The sequence below is a fragment of the Vulpes lagopus genome, chromosome 4 (genome assembly GCF_018345385.1).
Source record: "Vulpes lagopus strain Blue_001 chromosome 4, ASM1834538v1, whole genome shotgun sequence".
Lineage (NCBI taxonomy): Eukaryota > Metazoa > Chordata > Mammalia > Carnivora > Canidae > Vulpes > Vulpes lagopus.
Genome location: NC_054827.1, coordinates 21,889,352 through 21,917,151, shown reverse-complemented (window position 1 = coordinate 21,917,151; position 27,800 = coordinate 21,889,352). Strand labels below are relative to the sequence as shown.

Sequence of the window (27,800 nt, the reverse complement as noted above, 5' to 3'; positions counted from 1 at the left end):
GTAACTTGAGAATATCATGTTCCTTTACCCAAAATACTTAAGTGCATATTTAAAAACAACAATATTCTCTTATACAATCATGGTGCAATTCTCAAATTCAGCATTTTTAACAGTGCTGAGATACAATAATTTAACACAAGAATCAGCAAACTTTTTTTGCAAAGGACCAAATAGTAAATATTTTAGGATTTGTGGGCCATATGGTCTCTGTTACAACTACTCCACTCTACTGTAGTTCCACACAAGCAGCCATAAGCAATACATAAACCATTGAGTGTGGTTGTGTTCCATTACAGCTTTATTTATAAAAATAAGTGCCAGGCTCTGAGTAGAACCTAATTTTATATTCCCAAATTATCAAATAAAAATTTTAATAGAATTTGTTCTTGTTTAGGACCTATTTTTTTGCTATCTTGATTTTTCCTTTGATTCCCTTCAACTTTTGTTTTATAAAATTTGAAGACATATGTAAATTAAGGATTGTTATATTTTCCTCTTTAATTGACCATTTGATCATTGAGACATAATACAAAGGAGGGCCTTTTTTCTACTGATATTCTTATGCTAAGATAGACTTTGTCTGATTTTAATATTTGATTTGCTTTTAATTACTATGTTTATGGCATATGCTTTTCCTCACTTTGTTTTCAAATTATCTATGTTATTAGATTTATAGTGCTTCTCCTGTAAAGAGTTGGGTTTCTCTTCATTCTGACAATCTTTGTCTTCCATTTGGAGTTTATTTCATTTAAATTTAATATTAGTATTAAAAATTGGATTCAAACATCTCCTTATCATTTGATTTCAATTTATCCCATCTGTAGATTGATCCTGTCAATTTCTGTATAAATTTTACTATTCAAGCCAAACAATGCTTTTTCAAAATTTTGAGTACTAACATTTTTTTCATTGTAGAATGTTTATTTTGTGCCAATCCTCTGTTGAATTTTTTTTGTGTTTTGTCCACTCTTCTTTTTAATTGATAATTGATAATTAATTAATTAATGTTCATGTTTATGTTAATGGATGTTTACTCCACTGCTGGGAGCATGTGTATTGTCTTATCCTGCTGTCTTTTTTCTCTTGATTTTTGATTTTGATTATTCCTGCCTCTCTGCTTGTCCAGTAATATTTAATTCTGTGCTGTGCATTGTATATTTTTGCTGAGAGACTGATAAATCTCTTGTTCTTCCATGTAAAATAGATGACATTTCATTCTTCCCTCTGCAGGCTTCTGAGCTTGGCTTTAGTCTTGTATCTTCCAAAATGGAAAATCTTTAAGGAAAGAACAACTTATGTGCTTGATACTGGCCTCCTCCTTTTATCAGAGGAGGAGGTATTCTCTTTTGAGAAATTAATGGAGGGTTAACTCTGTCTTTTAGATACACTCACTCTAACATCTGAGTCTATTCTAGCTAGTTTTCTAGCTCCAGAAATCTGCAGATGTCCTGTGGGAAGATATGATCTTACTCTGGAATCAACATATTTCCATCCAGTAGTGTCAGAATTGTGAGACTAACAAAACTTCAATGGCTTCTCATTCTCCAGATAAAGTCCACCTGTGTGGGATAAGCCAAATCCTTACTTTATACTCAGAAATTTCAATACCTCCAAGGAAAAAAAAAAGCCCTGAGGTCACCAGTCTACCTCATAAACCACCCCTTGTTATATAGGACTAGTTCATTTGGTCCTTGATGCTTAGAAAGCTTGTCCATATCTTTAAAGTTTGTATGGAGCATTAAAAAAATAAATGTCCACCTTGTTCTCTTGTAGCAGGAAGAATTTTAGTTGGTGAGATTTCCTATGCCCTCTTAAAGGCAATTGTTAAACCTCATCATTTTTATTATTCAATTATTAAAACAAAGGGATGCTATAAATACATGCTAGAATCTGTTGGACCTTTGACTGGGCAACATACAAACTTTGTAGAAGTTAGTGAGATCTGAGTAGATAATAGTAAGTATGTTCACTGTATTTTAAATAATCATATTCAGTACTTATATTGTAAAATTAATGTCAAATTTAAGGGCAGTTTCTCAAGATATTCCAGAGGGCGCCTGTTCAAATTTATATAAAATATATGTATTATAATACATAAAATAAAGGATATATACTATATATTATATATATAATATTAAGGATAAAGCCCATAAGACATAGCAAATTCTGTTCATACCATGGAATAATATATAATATATTGCATAAGGAAAAAAGTTGCATTTATAAAACTAAATAAAACATACACTTTATATGTAAATTGATGCATCCCAATGACAAAATATATGAATAGCAAATGGATAAGACCTGGCTCATCAGTTCATGTGAAAAGACCTAACCATATAATTGCCAAGAAGTAAATAGGAAGCAAGGGTGTTGTAGCCACCAAAAAAGTGAAAAATGTATAATCAGTCACATCAATAGAGAATAAGAGACAATGTTCTACCTGTATTGGTACTGAAAAATTGGAAGTATTGAGGTTAGCTGGAAATTCAGTTAGGTTTCCCCCACAGAATGAAGTTAACACAGAGGAAAGCAAGCCCAGATATATTAAAAACAAAGAAACAACTTATCAAATGGAGAATAAGTTAATGAACTGAGTAAATTTAGCCTAAAATCATCACTAGCAGAATGGTGATGTGATGTGAGGTGTAAATTAGATCTATTCTGTTCAACTCTTGGGAGAAAAACTCAGTCAAGTTATATGAGGCAGCTATTAATATGGCTCTATATAGAGCTATGGAAGGGGCTGCCTTACAGTAAAGGCTGCTCCATGATGGCAGAAACTTCTTAGTGTTCTCTCACTTCTCAGAAAGCTTGGGTAGATAATTAGACATTATTTTGGTCATACTTCATATATTCACAATATTTTTCAAAAATAATGGTCCACATATAGTCCTTGATATTTGCATGTTAAGAAGAAAAAATAATAATTCTTGCCATTGGGGGAAAAGAAACAAAACTAGAGAAATTAATATTTAAGGAAAAAAGATAAGAAGCCTTACCATCCCACAGCACAGGAAATGTCTCTACATTTAACGATTCTAGATCGGTGATTTGTTCATGTAGGAGAAACAAACAGTGCACAGGTTCTCTATCAATATAGATCTATGAGTAAAGATTGGAGAGAAGTTCATGTTGCAACCTTTAGTGGCTTATATCAGGCACAAATAAGAGTTCCTATTATTGTTGACAATTTCATGTAAAAAAAAAAAAGGAGACTGTCTTCTTACAACTACAAAAGGTCCGTGTCTTAAGATTTTTTGTTTTTACAATGGTGTGAAGGAGATAAGTATTCAGAAATCACACTTTGAATTTATATCTTTTCCTGGGCTAGTAATATGTGGTTTGATCCTCTCTCGTGATGCTGGGCAGCGTAGTGAGCCGCAGCTCCTAGGCAGCCACATGGTCATGAAAACAACCAACCTATACACTTATCAATCATTATGTACCTATACAGCCATTCTGTTTTTTACTTTTAGTAAAGTACTCAATAAATTACATGAGATATTCAATACTTTATTATGAAATAGCCTTTGTAAAATAATTTTATCCAACTGTAGGCTGGATTACTTATATTAATAAGTATACTGAGCATTTTTTAAGTGGCTAAGTATATGATGTTCAATAGGTTAAATGTATTAAATGCATTTTTGGCTTATGATATTTTTGTTTATAATGGGTTTATCAGGATGTAACTCCATTTTAAGTTGAGGAATATCTATAGATTAAAATACTCACTGCAGAAAACAAATATGATTTTGCTGGTGTTTCAGCCAAAATCATTTATTGCTACTTTATTTAAAAGGAAGATTACCAGGATCAGTTATTTGGATTATAAACTATTTATTTAGCATTTGAATTTTGGCTTCATGTTAATGAAGTCAACATATTTTGATTTTTCTCTAGTCTACAAATTAGCTTTCTGTGTTAAATCTTAGGTGAGTCTTTAGTTTTCTATAATGAATTTTTCACTTCCTTGTGTGATTTTCTCTCTGAAGGATGCCAAAGTGTCCTGCTAATTCCAAGAAGTTGCCTCATCCCTAGCATATTGTCCTAATCATATATCTACCTTCTACCATTTTGTTCATCTGAACAGAACCTAATTCAAAAATTCCCTCTTTCATAAAACCTTATCCGACCAGGTTACTTATAAAGGAATTCATAATTCTCAGATCCCCATTTACACTTACAGTTAGCAAACCTGTGCTCGCTTCGGCAGCACACATACTACACTTACAGTTAGCAAACCTTTGCAGAGTATATTTTAAATGGAATGGAAAATTCAGCAATGGCAAAAGGGTTCCCTTCTCACAAACAAAGCTCCAAATGATTGACAGACTATCTAAAGTGTGTTGAAAAGAATTATGAAGCTTGACTGAACTGATGTGTTAGTAATACTGTATAACCAACATCATAGAAGGCATTACAGAATATTTTTACTTCATACATCATGATCGGTTACTCATACTATTAAAAATTATTGATCACTTAATTTTTAATGAAAACACTAAATTTAATTATATTTATATTATTTTTAAAAAATTTTATTTACATTCTAGTTTGTTAACATATAGTGTAATATTAGTTTCAGAGGTATAATGTAGTGATTCAACACTTCCATACAATACCTAGTGTACCTAGTGCTGATCATAACAAGTGCACTCCTTAATCCCCCTCACTATCCCTTTGAATTACTATTTTTGTATTTTGGGGTAAATACCTAGGAGTGCAATTGTGGAATTGTAGGGTAGTTCTATTTTTAACCTTTTTGAGGAACCTCCACGCTATTTTCCACAATTACTGCACCAGTTTGCATTCCCACCAATAGTCTAAGAGTGTTCCTCTTTCTCCACATCCTTGTCAACACCTGTTGTTTCTTGTATTGTTGATTTTAGCCATTCGGATAGGTGTGAGGTGATATCTCATTGTATTTTTAATTTGCATTTCCCTGATGACCAGTGCTGTTGAGCATCTTGTCATGTGTTTGTTGACCATCTGCATGTCTTCTTTGGAAAAATATCTATTCATGTCTTCTGCCCATCTTTTAATTGGATTATTCATTTTTGGTTGCTGATTCTGCATAAATTCTATATAGTTTCTGGATACTAGCCTTTATCAGACATGTCATGTGAAAATATCTTCTCTCTCCCATTCTGTAGATTGACGTTTAGTATGTTATTGCTTCCTTCGCTGTACAGAAGCATTTTATTTTGATGGAGACCCAGTAGTTTATTTTTGCTTTTGTTTCCCTTGCCTCAGGAGACATATCTAGAAAGAATTTCCTACAGCCCATGTCAAAGAGGTTACTGCCTTTGCTCTCCCTAGGATTTTGATGTTTCCTATCTCACATTTAGGTCTTTTATCCATTTTGAATTTATTTGTTTTTAGATCATCCAGTTTCATTTTTCATTTTCATTCATGGTCTAGTGGTCCAGTTTCTTTCTTTCTTTCTTTCTTTCTTTCTTTCTTTCTTTCTTTCTTTCTTTCTTTTTTGCACGTTTCTGTCCAGTTTTCCAAACACCATTTGTAAAGATACTGTCTTTTTCCCATTGGATATTCTTTCCTCCTTTATCAAAGATTATTTGACCATACAGTTGTGAGTTCTTTCCTAGGCCTTCTATTCTTTTCTATTGATTTCTGTCTGTTTTTGTGCCAGTATCATACTGATTGATCACTAGAGCTTTATAATATAACTTGGAAGTCCAAGTTTGTGATGCCTCCATCTTTGTTTTATTTTTCAAGATTCTTTTGTATATTCAGGGTTTTTTATGGTTCCATAAAAAAAATTAGAATTGTTTGTTCTAGCTCTGTGAAAAACACTGATGGTATTTTGATAGGGTTGCATTAAATATGCAGATTGCTTTGGGTAGTGGAGACATTTTAACAATACTTATTCTTCCAACTCATGAGCTTGGAATATCTTTCCATTTCTTTGTGTCATCTTTAATTTCTTTAATCAGTGTTTTATAGTTTTCAGAGAACAAATGGTCTTTCACCTCTTTGGTTAGGTTTATCTCTAGGTATCTTACTGCTTTTGGTGCAAGCGTAAGTGGAATTGATCTCTTAATTTCTCTTTTTGCTTCTTACTTTATCTTTTTTCTTCTTTTCTTTCCTGCAAGATTTCTTTATGTTGTATCCTCCGATTTTATTGAATTTATCAGTTCTACCAGTTTTTGAGTGGAGTCTTTCAGGTTTTTGTGTTTTTTTTTAAGATTTTATTTATTAGAGAGATAGTAAGTGAGAGAGAGAAAGAGAGAGAGAGCACACACAAGCAAGGGCAGAAGAAGAGGGAGAGAGAGAAGCAGACATCCTGCTGAGAAGGGAACCCAACATGGGAGATCATGACCTGAGCCAAAGGCAGACACTTAACCTACTGAGCCACTCAGGAGCCCCTTTCAGGTTATTTACACATAGTATCATGTTATCTACAAATAGTGAAAGTTTTACTTCTTCCTTGCTAATTTGGATGTCTTTTATTTCTTTTTGTTGTCTGGTTGCTGTGGTGAGTATTTCCAGTACTATGTTAAATAACAATGGTAGGAGTGGATATCCCTGTCTTGTTTCTGATGATAGAGGAAAAAGCTCTCAGTTCTCCCCCATTGAGGATGATATTAGCTGTGTTTCATGAATAGCCTTTATTATGTTGAGGTATGTGCCCTCTAAACCTACTTTGTAGAGGGTTTTTTATCACAAATGAATGTTGTATTTTGTCAGATGCCTTTTCTGTATCTATTGAGAGGATTATATGGTTCTTATCCTTTGTTTTAATAGTGTGTTGTATAACAACACTGATTGATTTGCAAATATTAAACCAATCTAGCAGGCCAGGAATAAATCCCATTTGATCATGGTGAATGATTCCTTTAAATACTGTTGGATTTGGTTTGTTAGTATTTTATTGAGAATTTTTACATCCATGTTCATCAGGGATATTGACCTGCAGTTCTCTTTTTTAGTGTTGTCTTTGTCTGCTTTTGGTATCAGGGTAACGCTGGCCTCATAGAATGACTTTGGAAGTTTTTATTCCTTTTCTATTTTTTGGAAAAGTTTGAGAAGAATAGATATTAACTCTTCTTTAAATGTTTGGTAGAGGAGTGCGTGGTTGGCTCAATTGTTTAAGCATCTGCCTTCTGCTCAGGTCATGATCCCAGGGTCCTAGGATCAATCCTCACATCAGGCTCCTTGCCCATGGGGGAGCCTGATTCTCCCTCTCTCCCTTGCTCATGTTCTCTCCTGCTAGCTCTCTCTTTCTCTCAAATAAATAAATAAAATCTTTATTAAAACCCATTTAGTAGAATTCACCTCTGAAGATATCTGACCCTGGACTTTTGTTGTTGGAAATTTTATTATTAATTCAATTCCTTTGCTGATTATCAGTCTGTTCAAGTTTTCTAGATTTCCTGTCTCACTCTCACTTTTGGTAGTTTATATGTTTCCAGGAGTTTACTCATTTCTTCCAGAATGCCTGATTTGTTAGCATATCTTTTTATAATATTCTCTTATAAGTCCTTATATTTTTGTAGTGTTGATTGTTATATTTTCTCTCTTATTTGTGATGTTATTTATTTGGATACTGTGTCTCTTTTTTTTTTTTTTTATAAGTCTGGCTAAAGGTGTGACAATTATTATTTTTTTCAAAGAACTAGCCCCTGGTTACATCGATCTTTTTCTTCTTCTTCTTCTTCTTCTTCTTCTTCTTCTTCTTCTTCTTCTTCTTCTTCTTCTTTCTCCTTCTCCTCCTCCTCCTCCTTTTTTTTAGTTCCTATATCATTTATTTCTGCTCTAATCTTTAGCATCTCCTTCCTTCAGCTCACTTTAGGCTTCATTTCTTGGTCTTTTTCTAGCTCCTTTAGGTGTAAGGTTAGGTTGTTTATTTAAGATTTTTACTGCTTATTGAGGAAGGGCTGTATTGCTATATACTTTTCTCTTAGGATGGCTTTTGCTGCATCCCAAAGATTTTGGACTATTGTATATTCATTTTCATTTGTTTCCATGTACTTTCTTTAAAGTTTCTTCTTTGAGTTCCTGGTTGAGCCATTTATTGTTTAGTAGCATGTTGTTTAACCTCCATGTATTTATCGTCTTTTCAAACCTTCCAATCTTTTGGTACATGGTATGATTTTAATATTTTTGTATTTGTTGAAGCCTGATTTTTGACCTAATATATGATCTATTCTGGAGAATGTCCCTTGTACACTTGAAAAGAATGTGTGTTCTGCTGTTTTTGGATGGAATGTTCTGAATATATCTGTTAAGTCCATCTGGTCCAGTGTGAGATTTATAGGGAAGATAGCAGGAGAGTTAGAGTACACTAAGCTAATGTCCTACCATGAAAAGAACTAGATAACTATCAAATTACACTAAATACCCCAGAAATTGAGCTGAAAACTGATGGAACAAACTCTACAACTAAAGAGGGAGAAGAAGCCACATTGAAGGAGGTGGGAAATGAAAAGACATGGTTTAGGGGAGAAACAGATCATGAGTTCTGTGGAGGGGAGGGAGCCAAGGTTTCATAGAAGGGTGAGAGAGTAAAATGAGCACACAGGGGAACACACAAGGAGAACCACTGACTTGAAATCACTGACTTGGAAATGAAAAGGGTCTGAATTTCATAAATTCTTCCAACCAGTGGAGTTTAAAGCCTAGAATTCTTGTCAATAGCAGAGCTTAAAGTGAGTGGACTTGACTGGAATATAGCTTTAGACACTGCCCTGCTCCTGGAGAGAAGGCAAGCAATCTGGGGACAGATGGTGTGAAAGAATAGAGGTTTAAAGAATGCCTGGGGCACAAAGGGAGGAGATTATTTGCTCTTCTTGGAGAGTGTCCCTGAGAGGGAGCATTCATGAAGATACCCTCTCTGGGAATGAAAATGTTTGTTGGCTCCATTTCCTCTCCCACCCCTCAACATAAACACAGAGTCAGAAGCAGCAGAGCACAGACACTGGCTGCCTAACTTACTTAGACCATGACTTATCACCTGTGCTCTGACAGGACTTCTCTTTTTCAGTCAAGTTTGCCTTAGTCCCAGCATGATGTGTCCCTCTCCCCAAAGACCAGCACACACCCCTGCCCACACCACATCTTCTGATCAGACAATTCTTCAGGGCCTCAGCTCTAATGAAGTAGGATCAGGTCTCATTTCATAAGGAGATGAGAGCATACATAGTTAAAACTCCACATTCAGGTCAAGGACCAAACACTTCCCAGAGCAGACCAGGATAACCCCTGCAGACAACTAGTCTGAAGGATAGAACAGCTACAATACAATAACATAGCACACACAGCACATAACAGAGATACTTCCTGAAGTGTTAGGTCATGGACACTACATGACCTCTTCTTTATAAGGCTATTACTTTCAGGAACAGGAATATAACTGACTTTTCTAACACACAAAAGAAGACAGAAACTTAGGCAAAATGCCAAGGTAGAGGAATTTATCCCAAATGAATGAACAAGATAAAGCCACAGCCTGAGATCTAAGTAAAATAGATATAAGTAACATGTTTGATGGATAATTTAAAGCAACATTCATAAGGATACTCATTGGGCTTGAGAAAAGAATAGGAGATATCAATGAGACCCTTACCACAGAGATAAGGGAGTTAAAAAAAGAATCAATAAGAGGTGAATATAATGCAATAAACAAGATTAGAAACAGGCTTGCTGCAATAAAGAGCAGGCTGGAAGAAGTTGAGGTATGAATCAGTAACACAGTAGACAAAATAATGGAGAATAATGAAGCTGAACAAAAAAGAGAAAAATTATGGAACAAGAGAATAGACCAAGGGAACTTAGTGACTCCCTCAAGCTTAGTAACATTCATATTATAGGAGTCACAGAAGAGGAGAGAGAAAAGGGGGGCATAACATTTATTTTAAAAAATAATAACAGAAAACTTCCCTAATCAGGGAAGGGAATAGACATCCAGATCCAAAAGGCATAGGGAACTCCTATCAAAATCAACAAAAGCAGACCAACACCAAGATACATTGTAATTAAATTTGTAACATATACTGATAAAGGAAAAAAATGAATCTTAAAATCAGCAAGACAAAATATGTCCTTAATTTATAAAGGAAGACCTATAAGGCTAGTTAGAGATTTCTCAACAGAAACTTGGCAAGCCAGAATGGAGTGGCATGATATACTCAAAGTGCTGAATACAAAAAATCTGCAGCCAAGAATACTCTATCCAACAAGGCTATCATTCAGAATAGGAGAGATAAGGAGTTCCCCAGACAAACAAAAACTAAAGGAGTTCATGACCACTAAACTGGCTCTGCAAGAAATATTAAAAAGGACTCTTCAAGAAGAAATGAAAAATCAAAAGTGACAAAGGAAAAAAAAAAAAGGATGAAAGAGCATCTCCAGAAATAATGACAAAACAAATATAAAATGGCAGTAAGAATATAGCTATCAATAATTATTTTCAATGTAAGTGGACTAAACATCCAAAAGACTCCAGTCAAAAGACATAGGGTGTCAGAATGGATAAAAAAATAAGACTCATTATATGCTGCTTACAAGAGACTTATTTTAGAGCAAAAGACATCTGCAGATTGAAAGGGGGAAGGGATGGAGAAACATTTATCACATCAATGAATGTAAAAAAAAAAAGATGAAGTAGCAATACTTATATCAGACAAACTAGACTTTAAAATAAAGACTAGCAAGAGATGAAGGGTACTATATCATAATAAAGGGGACAAATCAACAAGAAGATCTAACCAACTGTATATATTTATGCACCCAAAATGGGAGCATCCAAACATATAAAACAGTTAATAACAAACATAAATGAACTCATTGATAATGATAAAGTAATAGTAAGGGACTTTAACACCCCACTTACATCAATGGACAGATAATCTAAAGAGAAAATAAACATATTTACCTTACTGTTATGTTATTTTCAAAATTTGCTTTTAGAACATTATAATTATTCATTCATTGTATTCTTAAGACATATTTCTGGAAATAAATCTGTTACAGAACTGCCTTTGACAAGGCTATTAAAATATACATAAATTTACTCCTAGAAAGACTAAAGCCATTTATATTCCTATTAGCATTTTGTGAGTATCTGAATCATAATGACAAATCTGTTGTTAAAAATTCTTTTTGAAAAGTTAACAAATGTAAGTCATTACAGTTATTTATTTATTTGAGAGAGAAAGCTTGAGAGAGCATTAATATGGGGGAAGGGCAAAGGGAAAGGGTAAAGCAGACCTGGGATTTGATCCAGGACCCTGGGATCATGACCTGAGCCAAAGGCATACACCCAACCGATAAAGTACCCTAGGTGCCCCTGTCATTATAGTTTTAACATGCATTTCTCGATCACTAGTGAATTTAGTTTTTTCCTCCTATGTGTAATCCATGTTTTGTGAATTAATTGTGATTTCTTTGTCCTTTTTTTATTTCTCTAATAGAATATTTATGCTTTCTCATAAATGTAAAAGAATTCTTTCATAAGAAGTATATAAACTTTTTTTTTATAAAAAATCATAAGCTTTTTAGAAAGCATATAAGAATTTTTCATTGTTGTAAGTTATTTTTCCTGTTTGCAAATTGTCTTCATTCCTTGAACATCATTTATTTTTTTTCAATATAGTCATATCATGTTAAAAATATTTAAACTGGGAGATAAGGCAAAAATTTAGGCAACAGATCCTTTCAATGTCATATTACAGTATTATGTGCTAGGCTTAACCCAGCATTATTTAATTATCTAGGAAAATGTACCTCGATTTGACTTTATTATTTACTAGTAATTAAGGGCTTAGGCTCTGTGGAGAGACACATTAAATTATAGATCTCTGCCCAGTAGAATAAAATAGCCCAAAAGGTTACAGTTTTATTGCTATGTAAGATATTAATGAGCTTGGTCTCTAACTCAGCAAATTTATTTCAATATATCTTTCTTAGCTCACTATAAAAATCCTTGTTTTACAAAATGCTCTTTGAACTAGCATCGATACTTAAATGGTCATAGTACTAATGAGATAATATATCTTTGATATGTTTATTTTTACATATTCATGATAGTCATACTTTTCAATTTTTGGTATTTTGAAAAGTTTTTACAGGTTTTACCAACATTCCCAATTAGACTCAGTTGTCAGAGCCCATTAAGCTCCATAGACTGAGAGGTGTACCTGTCAGGCTATTTAAATTCAAACAGATCTTCTCTTGGTTTCTGAGGTGATTCTCTAGTTGCCCTACAGCTTTATTTTTGCTGACCCTTCATTTGTAGTGATTAGAATCTGGTTTTACAGTCTGAGAATTTGGTGATATGTTTTAAATGGATAATGGGATTTATTCTCTTCGGTGAACAATGATGAAAAATACAGTTTGATATTTTTTGTTTGGTTGTTTTTCTCCTTCTATTTGTGGAAAGAAAATTTATATGCCCTTTAGAAAGCAGAGCAACTTTTTGAGATAAGTAGTAGGAATTTCTGTATATCAGTTTACTTTTGACTGATGAATGAGATTGTCAAATTGAAGCTTCAGGATCCTTCAATGTATATATGTGTGAAAATCTTTTTCCTCCCATTATGTGAGTGTGGAGTGCTTTCTTACTTCTGGAGTGTATTATTAAATTTTATTATAATCTCAAATTAAAGCAGCCTGTATTAGTTGTTTTCTTATTATGGTAAAATGCATATAACATAAAATTTACCAGTTTAAACACCTAAATGAACATTTAAGTGTCATTTAGTATATCAACAGTGCTGTGCAATCAGCACTACTAGATAGTTCTAGAACTTTTTCATCAATTCTCCCCTCACCCCAGCCCTGAAATGATCCTGTATCCTTTAAATTAGTTACTCCCCATTTCTTTCTTCCTCAGGCCCTAGTAACTTCTAATCTGCTTTCAGTCTCTGGATTCTCTCTACAGATTTGCCCATTTGAGGTATGCCACAAAAATGGAATAATTTTTTCCACAAAAATGGAATAATGCCAGTATATGACATTTTGTGGTTTAGCTTCTTTCATTTAGCATGTTTTCAAGATTTATCCATAGTACAGCATGCATAACTTTTTTCTTCTTTTTCTTGTTTTTTAAGCTGAGTAACATACCACGGTATGGATTTACCATATTTTATCCTTTCATCCTGTGATGGACTTTGGGTTGTTTCCAATTCTGGTAATTGTCAGTAGTGCTAGTATTATCATTCATGTACAAGTTTTTCGTTGAACACCTGTTTTCAATTCTTTAGGTATATACCTAGGAATGGAATTGCTGGACCATATTCTAATTCTTTTTAACCTTTCAAGAACTGCCACTTTGCTCTTCACAGTGATTGTACCATGTTACATTCCTATCAGCAATGTGCAGATGTTCTAATTTTCTCCACATTTACACTAATATTTGTCTCTATGATTACAACCATTCTAGGACATGTGAAATGGTATCTGACTGTGTGAGTGTCTGTTTGTATTTACCTAATGGCTAATGATGTTGAACATCTTTTCATGTGCTTGTTATTAAATTGTATAGCTTAAAAACACGTGTAGCATTATGTTATACATAGCGTTTCTCAATAAATATTAAGTGTCATTATTAGGATATTAATATTCTAGTATCAGTACACAAAAAACACATTTATTAGAGTGTATTAAACTATAATACAACTTTAAAAATCTTTTCATGATTCTTTAGGTTTTAGGATATGAAAGAATGGTCACATTCATACCCTTGGAGAAAAGTAAACATAATGATTGACCAAAGACATATTGACCTATTGAACATTTCAGAAGTAATCTCAAAAGCACAGACAAAAAAATATCCTTTTAAGCTTAGATAGAGTCTATAGAAGGACCTTTTTCATTTTAAGAAAACCAAAAGAGTGTGGAACAAACCGTAATTTAGCTACACATATCTAATGCAAAAAAAAAAAAGGAAAATCCCTGTAGAGAATGAAGTGATATATGTAAAATGAATGCATTCAAATTTTAACCTAGATTCTATGCTTGCCACAGATAAGTGTCAATTTTTGCCTTATTTTTTGTCTTTTCATCTGTGTAGCAAAATAAAATAGGATTCTATAAAACAGAGATATTTAAGTTTTCACAAAGATAAATCTTTGAAAATAATCAAATGCATTGAGTGAAAATTAAATATCTCATGTCTACCTATGGACAACCAATGACTTCACATTAACATTTCATATTACATAGAAACTTCATCAGTAAGTTGCACTTTTATCCCTCTCCTAAATGTGTCTGTTTAGATAGAAGTATACCAATGATTTCTAAGTAGTGTAAAGAATGGCTCAAATTTATAAATATAAAATAATGTGTTTCAGTAATTTTCCCATCTGTATAAAATCTTCCAACTACTTGATGCAAATTGACTAAGGTCAATGAACTAGTTAAGTTCATAAACCTCTGCAAGTATGTTGAAATTCTAGGGAATTTATTGATCTGAGATGTAGAAATTTTTCTAAGAGAACTATAATTAAGCATTTTTCCTACTTTCTATGTAACTCTCCCCTTGAGAGGATTAGATATTGAACACTTAATTAAGCCAGATTATTAATTAAAATGTTGCACTGCCTCATTACTGGCTCACACACTGGTAGCAGAACACAACAAACAAATCCTAGTTAGGTGCCCCTTCATCAATTTTAAAATCACCCTTGGATTTGGTTTACAAGGTCCGCAGCTCTCAAGACCCTGAAATATCAGCTTAAAGCTTACAGTATGTTATGAATATTTCTCTCAAGTTTAAGAACAGCAGAAATTACTTAAAGATTTCATTAAGGTATGTTCTAAACGTTCCTTAGTATATTTTACCACATTATTTCTAATAAAAACTAACTACTACTCACATTAAAATCAAAATCATTAGAGAAAATACCTTAAGCACCTTCTCTGTCCCTCTTCCTGTGCTCTGATTCCCATTGCTCCTTGGGAAGCCTGAACCAGATGTTCTACCCCAGTCACAGAAGGTAAGGTAAGGTCTGAGTTAAGTGTAAAACCTAGGTGCCCATATATGAAACACCACTGTTGTAGCTTTTTTGTTTTGTTTTGTTTTGTTTTTGTGTGTGTGTGTGTGTGTGTGTATTTACTAGAGGCACAGAAGAGAGAGAGACAGAGACAGAGAGGGAGAAGCAAGCTCCATGCCGGGAGCCTGACAGGGAGCCTGATGTGGGACTCAATCCCCCATCTCTAGGATCATGTCCTGGACTGAAGGCGGTGCTAAACCGCTAAGCCACTGGGACTGCCCAGTGCTAGCTTTTCTTGAATGCCTCTTTACTTTTCTTCTGAGGCCCTAACCCTGAGTAGGGGAAGGTTTGTATGGGGTGGGTACTTGACCCCTCTGGAAAACACAACATAAAACAAAATATAACTTGACCAGTTTTATGGACAGCGTGTTGAGTTCTAAATAAAAACATTCTCTTCAGGAAGACAAAAAGGAGTGAGGAGGTAACAGGTTCTGACCCATGATATATAGAAGAGGAAGTGTCTGGAAAGAGAAGTATAAAAGGAAAGCTACTTAACTTGTGTGATCTGACAGTCTATCCCTGGGAATGTTCATAATATGTTTGTTCATAATATGTTTATTCATAAAAAATTTTTGATATATTCTTTCAATGAAATAATACTCAATAACCAAATTGAATGAACTGCTGAATGATGAAACAATGTGGATAAGTCAAAACTATAGGTTGAGAGATAAAACAAAAACATACTATGACTCCGTTTGTATAAAGATCAAGAATAGGCAAAACTGATCTGTGGTTTTACATACCTCTATAGTGTTAGGACAGTGATTGCTCCAAGTGGCAGAGTAAGACTTGACTAGAAATGCACATTGGGGAACTTCTGGAGAAATAAAAATGTTTTATCTTGACAGTGGTATGAGTCACAAGGATGTATATATATTAGAACTATATTTCAGAGCTATGTGTTTCATTATACATGTATTATATATGTATATAAACACACACACATATACATACATACACACATATTTCCTTTTTTTTTTTTTTGAGAGAGAGAGAGAGAGGAGGAGAGTATGCATGCATGTGAGCAGGGTGGGGTGGAGCAGAGGGCAAGAATATTAAGGATGCCCCCCACACACAGCATGAAGCTGACAGGGGGTTCCATCTCACCACCCTGAGATCATGACCTGAGCTGAAATCAAGAATCAGATGCTTAACGTACTGAGCCACTCAGGTGTCCCACATGTCTTATATTTTAATTTAAAAAGAAGTTCTACAGTCAAATATAAGAAGGAAGGCAGGGAATGAGGAAGGGATGGAACAAGCTTGAGTCTTTATGTTAATATAGTACAATCCATACTTACTGTATGACCTTGGCTGTATTACTAAAACTATAATTTTCTTTTATTCTGTTACCTAAATAAAGGAGCTTTTCATGGTATTATAAGATTGTTATGAAGATTAAATAACATGACAAATGTATGAAAAGTCTTTGGTACTGGGCTGCCTCACAGTTAATAATTGCTGGATGGCAGGGATAATGATGATGGTTAATAAGTACACTGTAGGAATTATCTGGGGAATATGGCTGAATTGCAACATTTAACAAGAAAAACTCGAGAAATTACAAACATCTTCTTAAGGTAGAGGTGAGACAATGTGTACTACTAAGAAAGTTCTCCCCTCTCTCACCAGGAGTCCCGGTGAGACTTCAAACTCTACATGGCAATCCCTAATGCATCACCATGATGCCCAAGGAAGACATGGTGACCTAGAAATCCAACTACTTCCTTAGGATCATCCAGCTTCCGGATGATTATCTAAAATGCTTCATTGTGGGAAAAGACAATGTGGGCTCCAAAAGACACAGCAGAACCACATGTCCCTCTGCAGGAAGGCTGTCTTACTGAGGGGCAAGAACACACATGATGCACAAGGCCATCCAAAGGCATCTGAAGAACCTTCTACCCCTGAAGAAATGGTTGCCTCATATTCAGGGAAATGTGGTCTTTGTGTTCACCCAGGAGGACCTCACTGAGACCAGGGACATGCTGCTGGCCAAATCTGTATCAGTTTCTAGCTGTGTTGGTGCTACAGCCCCATATGAAGTCACCGTGCCAGCCCAGAACACGGGTTTGGGCCTGAGAAGAGTTCTTTCTTCCAGGCTGTAGGCATCATAACTAGACTAAAGTCTAAAAGGGCATCGCTGAAATCCTAAGTGATGTGCAGCTGATAGAGACTGGAGACAAAGTGGGAGCTGGTGAAGCCATGCTGCTGAACATGCTCATTATCCCCTACCTTCTCCACCCAGCAGGTGTTTGACAGTGGCAGCATCTACAACCCTGAAGTGCTCCATATCACAGAGGAAACCATATCCTAGCTTCCTGCACAGCGTCTCCAATGTTGTTAGTGTTATGTTTACTGACTTGTTACTGACTGTTGCACCAGTAGCCCATTCTATTATCAATGGATACAAGTGGGTCCTGGCTTGTCAGTGGAGACTGATTAAGCCTTCCCACTTGCTGAAAAGGCTAAAGCCTTCTTGGCTGCATTTGTGGCTGCTGCCCCCACAGCTGTCACAGCACCATTGTTCCTGCTGTAGTCCCAGCCAAATATGAAGCAAAGGAAACGGCAATGGATATGGGATTTGGTCTCTGACTAATCACCAAAGAGCAACTAACAAAGCTAACTTTGTTTGTAAAACAAGGAGATAATGGCTTACTTCTTAAACCCACCCCCCCACCAAAGTTCTAAGAAGGAGGGAATTCATTAAAAGAATGTCAGTCATATTAGTCATTGAAATATTTATTCTCCAGTACCACTGGAGAAGCAAATTGCCTCAAAAGAAAAGAGTAAGTTAGAAAAAAAAGAGAGAAAATCTTTGTGGCCACTATGAATTCTAACTACAGAGTGAAGTAAGAAGTGGGGTGTTGACCCGAACTGTTGAAGTTGAAGGTGGCCAGAACAATGTGATTCTGAAAGACAAGATTCAGGAATGGAGGTACTTGAAGAAGTTAGGCAGTACCAGACCAGGAAAGATAATAACTACCATCAAGGAGTGAATCCACTTTGGATATTCAAGGAAATCATCATCACCATCAAGGAGAAGAGAAGACAAAAGGCACCAGAGGGCAAAACAAGAGCTGACACCCCACAAGCCTCCACCCCTTAAAGTGGAGTATGTCTGACATTCCATAGGCACTTGTGGTGGCCTAAGAACAAAAAAGGCAGGAGGAAACAAATGGTTAACTGACTAAGATTATAGTCATGTAGGATATGAAAAACTCCATTACAGTCTCTAACTGTTTTAATGATTTACAAGAAAAACACAATCTTAATAATAGCCAGACTTCCAGGAACCTATAGACTCAATTTCCTGGAGCCTCGATGTCACTTTCACCTCCATCGGACAGAAAGCCCTATATAATCAGTCATCCCTACAATCACGATGCAGCTCTTTCTGCCAGTGGGTCCTGCCACTGTGGTATAGTAAAAACAGCACTTTGAACTCTATTGAAAAGACTCCAAAATTATTTCTTGACCATTGTGCTCAACAACCTGGCATCATCACCATCCATTTATTGATCACTTACTATATGCTCAGACATTGTATTAGTTTATCTAATTTTATCCCTTCAAACTACCTTATTAAGATGTAGGTATAAAATCCTTCAATGTCTAGTTCTTTAAACTGAAAGAGTTTGCACATATCTTTCTTTAGAGCTTGTTTCCTTCTGCATGGAGCTGACTCCTGCTTTCTGATAGAAGAAAGGACAGAATTGTGGAAAGCTGTATTACAATTTCTATCTGAATAATGACTCAAATTCCACAAAGACAACTTTTGAAAAGTTTAATAACACCTTTTCTTGACTTAACTATAAAATGCTGCCTGTTTACACTCAGATTTGCCTTTGTCCTATTTTTATTTTGATATCTTTTAGAACACACTGCAACAAATTTCAGAGGCCTTTTACCAAAAGAATAAAATTTAGATTTTTAAAATAGATTTATTATAGAAAGAAAGAAATTATTTCTTTGTGTTTCAACTTTAGTTCCTCTAAAATTAGAATAGTTTTATTTGACATGTTTGTTTGTTTGTTTGTTTTGGAGGACTCCGTACATTCATTGTAAAACCTCTAACCCCAAGCCCATTTGACTGAATGTTAGAAAAGTAAAGGTACTTTGAAGTAAGTAATTTGAAGGTTTTTGGAAAACTTTTGAAACTGATTTTAGTATTTATTTAATTATTATGTTATCCTTCACATGTAGTTTTTAAGTTATAACTTTTGTTGCTCATCTTCTTTAGAAAGCATATTTTTAAACTCAAAGCACCAACCAAGTATTTTCAGATGAAAATGATAATTATGTAGCTGTTTGAATGTTTTCAAAAACCTCTTTTCAAAGACTGTCTTTCATTTGAGAGCTCATTGATGTTTTCCCCCAATTGTTTAGAAATACATGTCACCTTCTTTATAAGCACTAATTAAAAGAAGTCGCTGATTTACAAAGGGTGATTTTTCAGACACATGTATACACACACACACACACACACACACATACACACCTACACAAAGCATCAAGGGAGTATAGAAAGTGAAATTAATAGCTCTAAAATATCTTCTCTTTCTCTAAAATTACAACTTAAAGGCATACACATCACTGTAATTGGACCAAATGTGAGAATCTACTACATTATCTTAATAACTATTTTTTAACTTTTTAAATAAAATCCAGCTCTTAAAACTTAGAAAGTATTTTATATAATTTCTCCAAAAAGGAAAACAAAATAACTTATCTTCTAACATGAAATTTAAACACTTCTGTGAAAAAAACTGAGTTGGGTATTTGGAATTTTTCTTGAATTGATTGATTATATGATTTTACTGATCCAGATTATCATTATAATAGATGGTTACCTTTTCTATTTATCAAACCAAGCATATATTACCTGCCTGGTACTTTTTCAGAGAAGCCACTACTAGGTACACTGAAAAATTTTATATTTTGTTTATTTGTTCTACACTTTAATTTTCCTACTTCTTTAACCATATTCCATAGGGACCTTTTTCTCCTCTGACAAAAGTATTATTCTGAAAGTTTTAACCTATATCAGGTATTTCTGTCTCTCTCCAATTTCATTCAATTGCCATTCACTTAAAGAGCTTGACCATTTCACCATGTTCTGGCTTCCTTATCCATCTCTCTAGCTTTATGTTTGACTGAGCTTCTATTTGCCAAAAGCCTGCTGAATATTTCTATCAAAATGTCTCTCTGGAAACTCAAGCTTCACTTGTCCCAAACTAATGCTATTTTTTTTGTAATAAATAGTTTCCCTTACTATCACCCTGCTTCAAATTCATTCTGTATATAACTACCAAAAGCCTATTCTTAAATACAATTGTAAGTCACTTAAGTGCTCAAAAAGTACTTAATGGCTATTTTTCAGTCAGTAAAATCTCAATTTGTGATTCAAGTTCAGAGAGACAATTAAACTTTCCAATTTCAGCCATGTCTGTACTTCTTTCTCTGACCAGTTCTCAAGCTACCCCTCCATCTAGCATGTCCCTTTTGTCTATTGTTACAACACCCTCATCGAAGGCCATTAACCACCTAGGATATTTGAAGGCACTTCTGAGATATTTTGGGAAATAAAAAAAATCTTAAATACAAAGGAAAGCAAACCTATTTAAAATCTCCAAACATATTTTGGAATGAGTTTCTACAAGGAATAATTTACTGCAATGTATTCTTAAATTATCTGAAAAGCGAAATCACAAGGAACATTATATAAAGGAAACTAATTCTAGCTAAAAGATAATATGAGACAAATACATAAATACAGAAGATAAAGTCATTTTAAAAGTAAAATATGTTTTCACTTATCCTATAAAAATAAATATCAAGGTTAGAAATTCTAAATGTAAAGGACATGGATTTATTTAAAAACCAATATTGCATACACATACTAGCAGGATGTTCATAGGTTAGAAGTCCTCTTATTTAAATACTTTTACAGAAAACCATGCATTGCTTCAATGAACAATGAGTCAGTTGATTCATAGTAGTGTCAAACTAAAATTAGGTACTCCAAATGTATTTTTTTGTCACAACTGAATGACTCTAAAAAACTTTCAATGAAGCATACCACATCAACAGTGACATACTGAAGCATCAGAGTCTTCTGGATTGTCAGTGGAAATAATGGATAACCAATTACATTAAGGAGCAAAATATCAATATGATATTTCACATTCTAAAAATTTAAAAAAATGTACTGGTTTATGTTCATTTCATTACTGACTCAATCTTTTTCTTTGGAATTACAATAATGTCAGAGGCTTTTATTTTTATAACTTGAATAATAAAAGGAGTTGCACTATATCTACATAGGTTAGTTGGAAATCATTCCCTTAGTTGACCAAACAGTTATAGACTTTTTTTTCTGAAATAAATAAAGACGTTTTGAGATGCCTCGATGGCTCAGCAGTTGAGCGTCTGCCTTTGACTTAGGGCATGAATGATCCTTAGGCCAAAGACCGAGTCCCACATCGGGCCCCTGCAGAGAGCCTGCTTCTCCCTAGGCAGGGAGAGTGTCTCTGCCTCTCTCTGTCTCTCATGAATAAATAAATAAAATCTTTTAAAAAAATAAATAGATAAAGATGTTTCTAAGACAGCAAAAACCTAACTTCCACTTGAACTATCACTTATTCTTTTCCCCTATTTATTCTTGTATTTCTTTGAAACACTGTAATGAAAATGATGATTTGTAGAGTATGTTATAGTTTTTTTTTTAGTCCTATATACTTTTAGTAAGGCTTTACGTTTGTGGAAAAAGAATATTAAAATAATAAAGTCACCTACAAATGATACAAAAATATCATTTTCCCAAATGAAAATATGATCATATTTTAAAGGAAAAACTAAAATGTGCATGTCTCATAATTATATGGCTCTACATTCAGTTGCTCTGGCAAAGCAATATCCTCTTTTGGGATTTATTTCACTTCCTGAAAATGTGGCCAAAATAAAAATTGTATGTTCTATTTCTGTGAAAATTGTCATTGGAAATTTGATGGGAATTACACCGAATCTGTATATTGCTTTGGGTAATATGGACATTTTAACAATATTAATTCTTCTAATCTATGAGCGTGAAATATCTTTCCATTTATTTGAGTCTTCTTCAATTTCTTTCTTCAATGTCATATGGTTTTCAGTGTACAGATTTTGCATCTCAGTTAAATTTGTTCTTAGGTATTTTATTCTTTTTTTATTTAATTGCAGAGGTTTTCTTAATTCCTCTGATAGTCACTGTTGCTGTATAAGAATGCAACAGATTTTTGCATGTTGATTTTGTACCCTACAACTTTACTGAATTCATTTATTAGTTCCAGCAGTTTTTTGGTGGAGTCTTTAAGATTTTATATATAGAAAAACATGTCATCTGCAAATAGTGACAGTTTTACTTCTTACCAATATGAATGTCTTTTATTTCTTTTCCCTAAGTGCTCTGGCTGGGACTTCCAATACTTCCAATACTATGGTGAATAAAAGTGGTGAGAATGGGTATCCTTGTATCATTCCTGATCTTAAGGGAAAAGCCTTCAGCTTTTTATTATTGAGCATGATGTTAGCTCTGGGCTTGTCATAAATGGTCTTTATAATGCTGCAATATGGTCTAAACTTTCAACTTTGTTTAGAATTTTTTTTGTAAGTGGTTGTTAAATTTTGTCCAATGCCTTTTTTTTGCATCTATTGAGATGATTATGTTTTAAATTTTAATTTTGTTAATGTGTGTATCACAGTGACTTGTGGAGGTTGAAATATCTTTGCATTCCTGAAAGAAAGCTCACTTGATAATGGTGTATGCTCCTTTTATTGTATTGTTAAATTTGATTTGCTGATTTTTTTTTTTTTTGAGGATTTTGTATCTATGCCCACCAGTGATACTGGCCTTCAGTTGTGTGTGTGTGTGTGTGTGTGAGTGTGTGTGTGTGTGTGTTGTCCCTGTGTAGTTTTAGTATCAGGGTAATCCTGGCCCATTGAAATGACTTTGCAAGGCAGCCTGGGTGGCTCAGCGGTTTAGCACCACCTTCAGCCCAGGGTGTGATCCTGGAGACCCAGGATAGAGTCCCATGTCAGGCTCCCTGCATGGAGCCTGCATCTCCCTCTGCCTGTGTCTCTGCCTCTCTCTCTCTCTCTGTCTCTTTCTCTCCCTCTCTCCTCTCTGTGTTTCTCATGAATAAATAAATAAAATCTTAAAAAAAATGACTTTGGAAATGTTGCTTTTCATTTTTTTTTTGGAAGAGTTTGAGGAGGGTTGGTATTCAGTCTTTGAATGTTTGGTGAATTCACCAATGAAGCCAGCCAATCCTGTACTTTTGTTTGTTAGGAGTTTTTTGATTAATGATTTAATCCTTTCTAGCAATTAGTCTATTCAGATTTTTTATTTCCTTATGATTCAGTCCTGGAAGATTATATATTTCTAGGAATTTATCCATTTCTTCTAGATTATCCAATTCATTGGTATATATTTGTTTATAGATAGTAGTCCATTATGGCCTTCTGTATGTTTTGATTCTCAGTTGTAACTTCTCCTCAATTTTTATTTTATTTGAGCTTTTTCTCTTTTTTCTTAGTGAGTCTAGTTACAGGTTTGTTATTTTCATTAATCTTTTCACAGAGCCAACTCTTGTCTCTATTTCACGTATTATCACTGTGATCTTTATCATTCTCTTCCTTCTAATAGCTTCACTTTTTTTGAAATCTAAAAGATAAATGAATAAGAAAAACAAAACTCATAGATCCTGAGAACAGATTTGTGGTTGCTAGCGGGCAGGAGATGAGGGGAGTGGGCAAAATGGGTGAAGGAGATCAGGAAGGATAAACTTCCAGTTATAAAATACATAAATCCAGGACACTTGGGTGGCTCAGTGGTTGAGCCTCTGCCTTTAGCTCAGGTCATGATCCTGGGGTTCTGGGATCGAGTCTTGCATCAGGTTCCCCACAGGAAGCCTGCTTCTTCCTCAGCCTATGTACCTGCCTCTCTCTGTGTGTCTCTCATGAATAAACAAATAAAATATTTTAAAAATAATTTAAAAATAAAATTAAATAAATCCAGGGATATGTACTGTGAGGACTCTAGTCAATAATACCATATTATAAATTTGAAAGTGCTAACAAAGTAAATCTTGAAAGTCCTCATCACAAGAACAAAAAGTATAACTTTGTATGGTGAACAGATGGTAAATAGACTTAATGTGGTAATCATTTCACAGTGTATACAAATGTCAAATCATTATGTTGTATACCTGCAACTAGCATAATGTTTCTCAATTCTACTTCAATATAAAGAAGGAAATTGTAGCATTCACTTATAAGTCTGGAAATAGCACACCTATTTTCACATTAATTATAGATACAATTTGGTTATGGAATAGAAGTAAGACATCGCCTGATAGAGAAAATAAAAGAGAACCAAGTTTAGAGATTTGTAGCCTTAGTGAAATTATCAATTAATAGCAATTAGGAATGATAGGCTATTATAATTATATCAAAATCTATAATATTCATGAAATCAAGTTTGAGACAAACAGTACATAGAAAGTACTCTAATAATCTATGCTAGTTTAGGGTGCTTTATTATGCAAAGATTCTAGATTAAATAGACTGACACATATCTTATGTTTGTTGGTGTTTATTTTAATACAATATAAAGCTAAGCTATAAATTTTTATAGGACAATCAATGTCAATAATTAATCTATTAATATTACTATCCTAAGAAATATGTAATCACATAAATTCAGAGATGGGTAATGATTAGCATAATTATGCCTTATAAATCATAGTAATGCCACATAAATTACATCTGTTGATATGACCACAACATCCAACAATTCTAATATTTATATTGCTTATTTAAAAATCGCAAGAAAGATTCAATGTCCCAAAGCTAAGTTTTCTAGAAAATTTGATAAGCAGGTTTTCCATTATCTTCAAAGGTCATTCAAAGTTCTGTCATAAACATAAGATAGCAAAAATCTAGGAATCTTATCTGATTTTAAGTGAAAATATTCATCATTTTAAGTTTAATTTAAAATTTTACTTTTAAAACAAATAGTATAAGTACACAATTCAATCTTTCATGGAAAATCATACTGGTAAACTACATTTTTTTAAAAAGTACTATAAGATTATTAAGACCAGAAATGATGATATTCTCTGTAGTAGCTTAGAGAGTGACCACAAATTCCTCCCATTGGTGTATGACCTTTGTAAACTAACTTCACTGTTTTACCATCAGGAGATAGACTCAATTTCTCCACAGAATTTGGGCTCAATCTTGTGGTTTGTATTGGCTATGTATTGTATTTTATTGAGATGCACTTGCACATGGCGGCCGCCTTCTTTTGCTGCTGGGAACCATTGTGTTATCATGTGATCAAGCTGGGACTAACTTACAGGAAGAGAGACCATCTGTAATGTCATCTCAGCCATCATAGCCAACTGACAAAGACCTGTGAGGACGTTTTAGATTTTCCAGTCTCAGGCCAGTTAGTACAACTAGAAAAATTGCTGTGCTATGCACAAATTTGAGAGGAATAATAAATGCTAATGATTTTAATGTATTAATTTTGGGGTAAAAGCCTTTTTCTTAGCTACAGCTGTCTAAATAAGTCTTCATATCTTGCTTTTAAGCAACTAAAGTATTTTTCATACCTATTATAACAAAAAATAGTCTATAAACAATATGATTAAAGCAACAACACGTTAAATGTGACATTACAGAATGACATAAATTATTAATTAACCAAAAATAATATCTATATTCTTCCCTATTAAAACCATATACCTGACCACTAATTTCATGCATTTTGAAATAATATACAAGGTTTGATGTTTGATGGGCTACTCAGCTAATTAAACAATATTCCTAATATAGTGTAAAGCACTTAGAAATATCAGATTTACTTTCTCTGCAAAAGCCTTTTGCTGTATTGGATGATTTCCCAAGTTCTCTCTGATAAACTCTGGTATCTGTCATGGTCAAGAATATTTTGACTCTATTTCCCTCATTCAGATTTTCATGATCAAAAGAAGAAGCCAATATGTTGAAACTGTAGGACGCTGAGTGAACCACAGCATGAGATGGTAATTACAAATCACAGATAGATGAAGAGAGCAGGAATGACGTGGTGTTACCTCAACACTGACTTAAGAAGGTAAAAAGCAATAAATGCAGGCATTTGTATAAATCAAATTAAACTGCTCCTTTCCTACTTCAAGATAAAATAAAAATAATAAAAACATAGCACACTTCACCAAGACTTCCCAGCAAGAAATGCAATGGCAGAGAATTACTAATTACACCTAAAATTTATTGAAGGCCATTATTTGCACTAATTTACATTTCAAGGAATAAGAAATTCATTTAAATATTTTATCAGGGAAAAATACTGCTGCAATAACTTTTACTGAACTAGTAACTAAAGTATAGGTAGGCAATGAGGCCGTGACTACAGAGCATACAAGAGCTATGACATTTAATTAACCATTCATCTTATTGTTTCCTTCTTTATTTCCTGGTCATTTAAATTTCTAAATTAATACTTTTGTGATTTGGTTAAAGACTAGAACCATGTAATTCAGCCTTAGAGTGGTGTCAGGGTCAAAAAAACAGTTCACAGCACAAAGTAAATTTTAACAGTTCACAACCTTACTTTGCATATCTCAAAATCTATGAAAAGAATCTGAATACATAATTATTTTTTCTTCCCCATCCATGTTTATAGAATATGACAAATGCCTCCAGTACTTTATAGCTTCTTTTCTCCTCTCTACTCTTTGTCTCCTTTTCTGAGTTATGTAGGTTGACCTATCTTTTTTTTCACTTAGCAAAAAACCCTCTTTTCTCTAGGTTTTTAATTAAAGAGAAAAGAGAAAATTACAATATCCTCTGGGATCCTGGGGATGGTGTGAAAACTAGGGCCTTGAAACAAGTTCAAATTTTGGGCCTGTGACATTTGTTTGTATTAATTAAAAACACAAAACTGTCTAAATTTAATTTGTGTTTTGTTCTCATGTTTCTTTTCATTATCTAACATAAATTCTACTAACAAATTGGTAGGCATTTTTCCATCATATTTTCTGTTTTTTTTTATAAAAAATGCACAAACATATATAGAAGAATTTTTCGGTGGTTATTCTTGAAAGGGAGAGAAAGAGAAAAAGAATACAGACAAGTACAAGAATGAGTCAGCAATATGATAAAATGCTTTCGTGTTATAGGATACCTAAAATTCCATTTAAGATTGTTTATATGTAGGTATTAGGCATTCTATTATATAAAAGCATTTTATCATATTGTATATCAAAATGTAAACACTACATCTCCTTAAAACTTTTGTGAGATCTTTAAGTATTTAAAAAAAATCGGAAAAAAAATAAATAAAAAATAAAAAAAATAAAAAAATCGGGGATCCCTGGGTGGCTCAGTGGTTAGGCGCCTGCCTTTGGTCCGGGGCGTGATCCTGGAGTCCCGGATCGAGTCCCACGTCGGGATCCCTGCATGGAGCCTGCTTCTCCCTCTGCCTGTGTCTCTGCCTCTCTCTCTCTCTCTCTATCATGAATAATATTAATAAACAATAATGTGTGAACATATCTGTTCATTTTAGAGGATTAAGAAAATGGGAAAATCCAGAAAATGACAGAAATCCATATTTGGGTAAATATCATGACAGCATTAAGAACTTTCATATGGTACGGGGGGGAAATAAACCAAATCATTCCATAGTGATAGAAAATTGGAGCCCAAGGACCTAAGCTCCCTGGAAATCCA

The 27,800-nt window shown here is 34.0% G+C and overlaps 1 protein-coding gene and 1 pseudogene across 2 annotated transcripts in view; one reads left to right on the top strand and one right to left on the bottom strand.

The window, feature by feature from the left end:
• The window catches only part of SGCZ (sarcoglycan zeta), a 457,620-nt gene that overhangs the window by 160,278 nt on the left and 269,542 nt on the right, over positions 1 to 27,800 (bottom strand). The gene's annotated exons all lie outside the window — the stretch shown is intronic.
• Positions 16,709 to 17,618, top strand: LOC121489743 (annotated as a pseudogene).